This window comes from Rhinoderma darwinii, chromosome 12, assembly GCF_050947455.1.
Source record: "Rhinoderma darwinii isolate aRhiDar2 chromosome 12, aRhiDar2.hap1, whole genome shotgun sequence".
Taxonomy (NCBI): domain Eukaryota; kingdom Metazoa; phylum Chordata; class Amphibia; order Anura; family Rhinodermatidae; genus Rhinoderma; species Rhinoderma darwinii.
Genome location: NC_134698.1, coordinates 44057920 through 44067415, shown reverse-complemented (window position 1 = coordinate 44067415; position 9496 = coordinate 44057920). Strand labels below are relative to the sequence as shown.

Sequence of the window (9496 nt, the reverse complement as noted above, 5' to 3'; positions counted from 1 at the left end):
GGAAGCTGTTCCAAATATCCCCGGTATCTTTAGAAAGGGGCTCTGGCAAAAATATATAAAGGCTTAATACAATATAAACTTATTAAAACAAAATTTAATAGTGAAAAACAATGGGAAAAAGAACTAAGACCCCTGAATGAATATCATCGCGCAAAAATCTATAATAACATCTGGAAGGTGGTCGTTAAATTTAAATCATCAATTAATTTAATTCAATTTTGTCCATAGGTTATATTATATACCCTATTCTCTCAATAAAATTTACAGTGAGAGAAAAGACAGATGCCTCAAGTGTATGTCGGATGGTGCAGATTTATTATATTTAATATGGAACTGCCCGAAGATCTTGGAATATTGGGAAAAAAATCTTTTGGGGTGTAAATTTGATTTCCATGTGGAGCTGTCTCACCACATTCTCAATTCGTTTTACTGGGAACGGGGTTGCTTAAAACACTTTTTATTGCTAAATTGCTGATTATTAGACACTGGATATTGGACAAAACCCCTCATTTATTGAGTGGAATAGACAATTAAATCCTTATTTGTAATGTAAGAGATGTATCATAGGGTTTAAACAACAAAAAACATACAACACATTGGGGTATTAGATATAACACATAGTGAATCAAGCCTTTACATATATGTTGTTCCTTCCTTTTTTTATACATTCAGTTAATATCCCAGACCGGGTCTAGGTTGTGGGTGGGTGGGGGGTTAAGGAATTAAACTCAACCTAAGTATTTTGTATGTATTGTTGTAATGAATAATAATTAAAAAAAAAAAAAATCGAGGATAGATGTCTATTTTGCCAATCTGAAACATATTTGAACTCAGCATGAGTTCCTGAAAACTAAATTAAAAAAAATTACAATATTCTGCAATACATTAGTATTTCTGTGTATTGTACCAGTGATATAATGATCACTGTTTCAAGTCCCCTAGGGGGACCAATAAAATGTGTAAAAAAACAGTTTGATAAAGTTTTTAGTTGTGAAAAAAGTGCAATTAAATATTAAAAGTAAAAAAACAAAACGTTTTCCTCTAAAGTAATATAAAAAAATAAACAAAATTGGTATCGCTGCATCCGTAAAAGTCTGAGCTATTACAATATAACATTATTTAAAGAGCCTCTGTCACCACATTATAAATGCCATATCTTCTACATAATATGATCAGCGCTGTAATGTAGATTACAGCAGTGTTTTTTTATTTAGAAAAACGAGTTATGACCTATTTTAGTTTATTCTAATGAGTTTCTTAATGCCCAACTGGGTGTGTTTTTACTTTTTGACAAAGTGGGCGTTGTGGAGAGAAGTGTATGACGCTGACCAATCAGCGTCATACACTTCTCTCCATTAATTTACACAGCACATAGTGATCTTACTAGATCACTATGTGCAGCCACATACACACATATTAACGTTACTCAAGTGTCCTGTTAGTTAACAGACATCACTACCAACCAGGACGTGATGTCTATTCAGAATCCTGACACTTCGCTAATGTTTGTGTGTGATTTACAGCACCTCAAGCGTAGTCTCGCGAGATTACGCTGTAAATGACAGCCCAGCGTGACCTCGATGTGCTGTGCTGTAAATCACACACAAACGTTAGCGAAAATCACACTTTTTTTCCAATTTCAGCCCACAAATATATATATATTTTCAGTTTCCCAGTACATTATATGGTATTTTAAATGGTGTCAATAGAAACTACAACTTCTCCCGCAAAAAATTAAGACCTTATAACACTCCATTGATAGGAAAATTAAAACCGTTATGGCTCTTGGAAAGCGTGGAGTGAAAAACGAAAATAAAAAAGTAAAAAATGACTAAGTCCTGAAAGGGTAAAAATGGATTGCATTCAAGAAAAACCTTTCAAAATTATATATTTTTAACTTACTAAAAGAGCAGTCTCTACTTTTACCAATTAACTTTATATGACTGACTGTATTATAACTGTAGCAAAACTTTTCCCATCGCCTACATGGGTAAACCTACGAAATATCTACATAAATAATAAGACACAGATACAGTGTTGTGAATAAAGTGGGGGTCGGCCACAGCTTTATTACAAAGTTAACACATGGGAAAACGTGCCCATTTATAGTTCTTCCTGTGGTCACCAAGAATGCCAATGCCACCGCAGCCGCTGATGGCATGTCCTACTTGTTTTGTCTGGTGACCCTTACAAATTCCTCCCGGTTTTGAAAGGGACAAGGTCCTCCCATACGCCAAGCTGTGACACCCACAATACATATAAAATACAGCATGTTACAAAATATTCAGGCTAAAAGACATAACCATAGAAAATATATTACAAATAGGGAGGGTGGGTGGGAACGTCTGCACTGTGCTGTGGAGGTGTCCCAAGAGACAGAGCAACCTCCACAGCAGGAATATATCATCTCACATGTGGATGCCCCCTAACAACTTGTGACCAATCAATAGCCGGCTCAGGAATGGAGGGAAAATTTGCTAACCCTTTCCTACCACTGCCAGTCAACAGCTCTCTGGCTTATGCAAATTTTCCCATCGCCTGCATGGATAAACCTACGAAATATCTACATAAATAATAAGACACGGATATAGTTTTGTGGATAAAGTGGGGGTCGGCCACAGCTTTATTACAAAATAATCATATGGGGAACCTTGCCCATATATATACCAACTACACAAGAAAAGGAGTTTGTAGCCAAGAGTATATATAAATAATAAATATTTTATTAACATATAGTCACAAACAATTAAAACAGATAGATAACAGGACAAGACCCTAGTAAAACGGTTAGGAACGATTGCTGATATTTCAAAATAGAAAAGATGGGTATTTGGCTGTATTGTCCACTAGTTCTGATCAGTATACAGATTCCCCTTTAAATATGTAAATAAGTAAATCTGATAGGGAAAGACTACCAGACCTAGGTAACCATTAAAGTAGTTTAGGAGAAAATTCATAGTGAAATGCTAGTGCAATTGATTTACAGAAACACGTGGCAGCAGCTTACCCATAATAGAGATTGTGAGAGTCAGTGTTCGCTCCGACACAATAGCCCCAACGCGCGTTTCGCTATTAAGTTGCTTCCTCAGGGGGAGATGTGCGTGTGTCGATGCCGTGTTTAACTACCTTTTTATACTGTGATGCATCAATGGATAACTGGCAATGATTTTCGGCGCATGCGCCGTGACGCAGCCGGAAGCGAGGATCGCCCCACTTCCGCCTCCAGGTGCTGGAGCACACATCCGGATTCCCGACGCGTAACGGGAGTTCCGGACATGCGCAGTGCACCAAGGGAGACGGAGCGGAGACAACACCTCGCCAGCAGCCGACACACGAATGCGCACTCATCGCATAGAAGGGCATCAAATATGTAAGTAAGATCGTATATGTTCTAAATGCAAGTAACTATGTGTATATGCCGAGGCAGTACCCCATTAACATGACAAGGACAGAGATGCTAATGGAGATCTAAAAATGTATGTAGATATTGTGCTAGAAATGTGAATATAAAGAGGGAGAAAAAATCCATAGTCTCCCCAAATATATATTACTATGCATAAATAAATATGAAACCCGATGTGAGAATGTTGTGAAAATATAAATACAGAATTTAAATACAGAGTCTATATATATATAGAACAATAAAAAAGAAAGAAAAAGAAGGGGGAATTAATGTGAAAAAGAAAGAAAAAGTGATAAGACAATAGGGGATACTATTGATGTATAAAAATAGTGCAAATTACGATATATCTGGCTCAGCCAAAAAAACGATATAATTATAAATATACATATAAACATAGGTATCTATATATATATTAAAGACCTATACAAAGTAATAATATATACTGTGGTAGTGCAATAAAAAATAATAATGAATAATAAATAATATCACCAAAAACTGATAAACATATAAATGTACATATATATTTCCCATTACATACACCTCTATGCCCCAATTTATGAACTAATACATCAAGGATGACTAAATACTCCATATAAATAGGCGGAATATTACATATATTGATGGACCAATCTAAAGGCTACTAAAATCATACCGTATTTGATACAAATATGAACACATATATCTCATAATGGCATATATATCTATTGTACACTAATTACAACTAATGTCAAATATATTAAAATTTACAGTATTCAAAGAATGCTAATATTTGAAGAATATGCACAAAAATATAGAGTACCCTCTACATATCATATAGGTATATATACAAATAACTAAAGATACAGGTATCATATATATTATGTAGATGACGATCATATTTGAAGATCAGGAGTATGCAAAGCGATGATTCGACTCTATTATTTTTTTTAATGTGTATGATGTTCGATCTGAGACGGAGAGGATAAAGAACTCCCTCAATCCACAGTCAGGCAGCAGGCATATAAGGACACTATATAGAAACCTAAATATAAAATGAATAAAAAACAAAATTAAAAAGTGATACAGGATGTAGATTATAAAAATGGAACAAAGCTCAAGTTTTCATTCAGGCCATGTGGTCTCATGGATCCAACCATCACGATCCATTTACATTCCCTCTGCGCTAAGAGCCTCTTCACATTGCCCCCTCTGATGCCACAATGTATTTTATCAATACCACGTATCAGTAATGTTTTTGGGTTGCACTCATGGTACTTTTTAAAGTGTCTGGGTAGTGATTTCAAACTTGACAGGTCCTCAACTTCCTTTGCTTTGATAATATCTCGTACATGTTCTCTCGTACGCATTCTTAGTTCCCTAGACGTGAGCCCAACATATACCTTCTGACAACCACATGTGGCATAATATACCACATGTGTGGAACTACATGAAATGTACTCCCTGATTTCAAAGTGTCTTAGACCGTCGACTGACGAAAAATTGGTAGCCCGGCATGTATTACTACAGGCTTTACAGTCACCACAGGGATAGCAGCCCTTTCTAGGTCCTCGGGAACCAAATGGGCAAACATTGCGGGGTACATAGTGGCTTTTAACCAAAAAGTCTTTCAGGTTCATGGCCCTTCTCGCCGTCATCAAGGGTCTTTCTGATAGGTTCTGAGCTAATTGTGGCTCAGACCTCAAGATCGGCCAATGTTTCTCTAAAATGGCTCTCATTTGGTTCCATTGTCCATTAAAGGTCGATATGAAACGTATCTCTGAGTTGTTTGATCGTTTAGGCTTAGGTCTCAAGAGTACTTCACGTGGGGTGGCTCTAGCTCTCCCATACCCCGATTTAATCATTCTGTTACTATATCCTCTATCTTTGAATCTAGTTCTTAGTTCATTGGATTGCTGTTCAAATAGGATGTTGGAGGAACAGATCCGCCTGATACTGAGGAATTGACCAACTGGGATGGCCCTAATGGTGGATGGGGTGTGGGCTGATGAAGCATGCAGCAAAGAGTTCACTGCTGTAGGTTTGCGAAAAACATCAGTTTGTAAGAAACCAGAGTTATCAACAAAAATCTGTATATCCAAAAATTCAACATTCTGCTGATGATGTTTATATGTCAATTTGATGTTGAAAGGGTTTACATTTAATTGCTGCATGAAATTCATCAGCCCAGACTCCGATCCTTGCCAAATAAAGAAAATATCATCTATATAGCGTAACCATAAATGCACATGGTCCGCGGCACACGCACCGTCCCCATGGAAAATCTGTCTCTCCCAAAATCCGAGAAACAGATTTGCATAGGACGGCGCACATGCCGCGCCCAAGGCTGTACCTTCTTTCTGTAAATAATAACAATCTTTAAATACAAAAAAGTTATGAGTAAGAATAAATTTTAGCAGTTCCAAAATAAGATCACACAAGGGGCCATCCCGGTTACCAGTCCCCAGGAAAAAACGGACCGCCTCCATTCCATCATGATGTCTAATGTTTGTGTAGAGTGACTCTACATCGGCTGTGACCAAGAACATGTCCGATTCAAATTGGATCCCATTGATCCTACACAGGACGTCCATCGTGTCCCTTACAAACGAGGGTAAATCATTTACCAAAGTTTTTAGATAGTAGTAAACAAATTTGCAGATCGAATCACATAGTCCGTCAATACCGGACACGATTGGACGTCCCGGGGGGTCAATGGGATCTTTGTGGATTTTTGGCAAGAGATATAGAGTAGGGATTTTGGGGTCACTAATCATCATACCATCATAAAAAAATTTCGGAATAATTCCACGCTCGAAAGCTAAGTCCAGGATTGTGCGCAACTCCTGAGAAAAATGGCATAGAGGGCTAGAGGACAATTTCAGATACGTTTGTCTATCACGCAATTGCCTGAAGATCTCTTTTTCATATTTCACCGTAGGCCAGATCACTACGTTTCCCCCCTTGTCAGCCGCCTTAAAGACAAAATCATTCCATGTTTGGAGTTCTCTAAGGGCACTCCTTTGGTCTTTAGTGATGTTGTCATTTGTCCTAAATGTGGACAATTTCCTGAAATCCTCGATAACCATTTTGGTAAAAATTTCAATCTGTGGACAGAGCGACAAGGGGGGAAACCTGGTCGATCTGGACATAACGGTAGAAGGAAACGTACCTGGCAGTTCCGCATTTTGTTCGCGCAAGAGATCTTCAAGCGCTAATAGAGCTTCTCTCTCTAAATGACTGGTAAATTCTGGAGATGTATTACTGTGTAATTTCTTTAAAGAGGCTCTGTCACCAGATTTTGCAACCCCTATCTGCTATTGCAGCAGATAGGCGCTGCAATGTAGATTACAGTAACGTTTTTATTTTAAAAAAAACGAGCATTTTTGGCCAAGTTATGACCATTTTTGTAGTTATGCAAATGAGGCTTGCAAAAGTCCAAGTGGGTGTGTTTAAAAGTAAAAGTCCAAGTGGGTGTGTATTATGTGCGTACATCGGGGCGTTTTTAATACTTTCACTAGCTGGGCGCTCTGATGAGAAGTAACATCCTCTTCTCTTCAGAACGCCCAGCTTGTGACAGTGCAGATCTGTGACGTCACTCACAGGTCCTGCATCGTGACGGCCACATCGGCACCAGAGGCTACAGTTGATTCTGCAGCAGCAACAGCGTTTGCAGGTAAGTCGATCTTACCTGCAAACGCTGATGCTGCTGCAGAATCAACTGTAGCCTCTGGTGCCGATGTGGCCGTCACGATGCAGGACCTGTGAGTGACGTCACAGATCTGCACTGTCAGAAGCAGGGCGTTCTGAAGAGAAGAGGATGTTACTTCTCTTCACAGCGCCCAGCTAGTAAAAGTATTAAAAACGCCCCGATGTACGCACCTAATACACGCCCACTTGGACTTTTACTTTTAAACACACCCACTTGGACTTTTGCAAGCCTCATTTGCATAATTACAAAAATGGTCATAACTTGGCCAAAAATGCTCGTTTTTTTAAAATAAAAACGTTACTGTAATCTACATTGCAGCGCCTATCTGCTGCAATAGCAGATAGGGGTTGCAAAATCTGGTGACAGAGCCTCTTTAAGACCAGTTTTCTAGAGAAAAGATGTAAATCTTTCAAAGCTGTAAAAAAGTTGAAAGAATTGGTTGGTGAAAAGGTTAAACCCTTCCCCAGAACATCTCGTTGGGCATCAGAGAGGGTATGTGCGGAGAGATTGATTACCTCTAAATTGCTCCTCGGTTTTTTGTCCCGTTGATGATTGGAAAAGTTCTTCCTTTTCGCTTGTCGGTCAAACCGCCATCGTGGACCCTGAGTGCCTAGGGAGTTCCCTAGTTCTCCTGTATTTCTGGATTCCCCAAACCTAGGGGGTTCATCCACAGAATTCCGGGACGAGATAGAGGAAGATCTGGAGCGGGCGATACTTCCAGACCTTCCCTTACTCATGCATATAATTTTAGACAGTTTTTGGTTGATTGAACTAAATTAAAAAAAAATTGTACAGTATAAATAAAAAATAAAAAAATACAACAATCAATGTATAAAAATACAAATTCATAAGATGTCAACTGTCATTGTTATCCTTCTTGTCTTTGGACTCCATCTGTAATGTGTCCTCTTCAAACTCAGAATCACTGTCCAACTCTTCCCCATCATCCAGAGTAGATGAAACATCTGCAGGCGTTTCAGATGCCTCGTCAATCGGTACTGCACCTTTACGCGGAGGTAAAACAGAGAAAAAGGCTTCCTTCCAGTCATTCTTCTCCACGAAAGCCAGTATTATCTCAAAGACGTGGTTCACAGCTAGAACTTTGCGTGTATTCATTTTCACAAAACTCCCCAGAGGAAGCTGAGCATGGCTAATTCCAAGTTCCAAAGCCTGTTTATAAGTAATGCCCTTATGATGGTTATGATCTACTAAGCCCCCAATAATGTAGGCCTTGGTTTCATCTAGCTCATGGAGTACTTCAGGAGAATCGGAAGTAAGATACACCAGGTCTTCAGACTTCATAAGATCTTTGTAATGCTCAGATTTAATATGGATATCCTTCCAATTGATCCATCCTTTGTCATATTGATCCATGTTATTTTTCAGCTGTCCACCATGGCTTGTTAGATGAAGCTGAACAGGATGAGTCACCCTGCGATTTTCTGCATAGCACCTCCGTATCTGTTTGTTTAACTTTTTTTACATCCTTCAATGCCATTAAATCGTCAAAACTGCAATCTATCACAAGGCGCTCTTTACTGGGCTGGGTCTCCCTGTGCATTCTTTTATTGAGATTGCCTTCTACATTCAGTGCTTCCCCTACTTGCCCATATATAGTTCTTCCTGGGGTCACCAAGCATGCCGATGCCACCGTAGCCGGGGTGGCATGTCCTAGTTGTTCTAACTGGTGGCCGCCCATACTCCACAGGAGCGAAATATAAACCTAGACTGAGCTCCGACCCCGCCCAAAAGGAGGAACACGGCCCTGTCAAGCGCGTCCTGAAGGCCAGAAATAAATATGTCGAATCCAATGTTGTTCAAATAAGCCCCATCCTGTAACATAAGGTTTCTATTGTTGCCTTCCATTTGTCTATGGTGAATTACAACCCACCTGTGTATCTAACATGGTGAGATAAACGCATATTTAGTATCCGTCTGGCCCGTTCTATAGAGACATGTTTACAAGCCCCTTTCCATACAACATTGGGAACTATCTTTTACCAAACTACAATGGCATCCTGGAAAAATGCCGAAAAACTATCTATCGCCGAACGAATGACCAAGATAAGCTCAGCTAAATGAACAGAACACAGGTCATTACCACCCGCATGTACCTGTAGGTCAGCCTGGGCATGAGTAACTTTGCTGATGGCTACCATCTCAACTTGTAGCCATTTGAGGCCCCAAACACCTCTCCAAGAAATATCCACATTGTACAAAGTTTCAGTCCCCCAGGATGATTAGAAATCATTCTGGCGGCCCAATATATGTACAAATGACCTATAAACCGCACTTTGGGCCACCACAACCTGGAATAGACAAGAAAAGAGAAAAGGAAATGAAAGGCATTAGTTAAAGCGAAACGATTAACCTGTCAACAAATCCAGGCGAATGTAACACTTAAA

General features: G+C 39.2%; 1 pseudogene; it reads right to left on the bottom strand.

Annotated features, from left to right (window-relative positions):
- Positions 1 to 7915: 7915 nt before the first annotated feature.
- On the bottom strand, positions 7916 to 8790 carry LOC142664434 (tRNA methyltransferase 10 homolog A pseudogene; annotated as a pseudogene).
- Between the last annotated feature and the right edge of the window lie 706 nt (positions 8791 to 9496).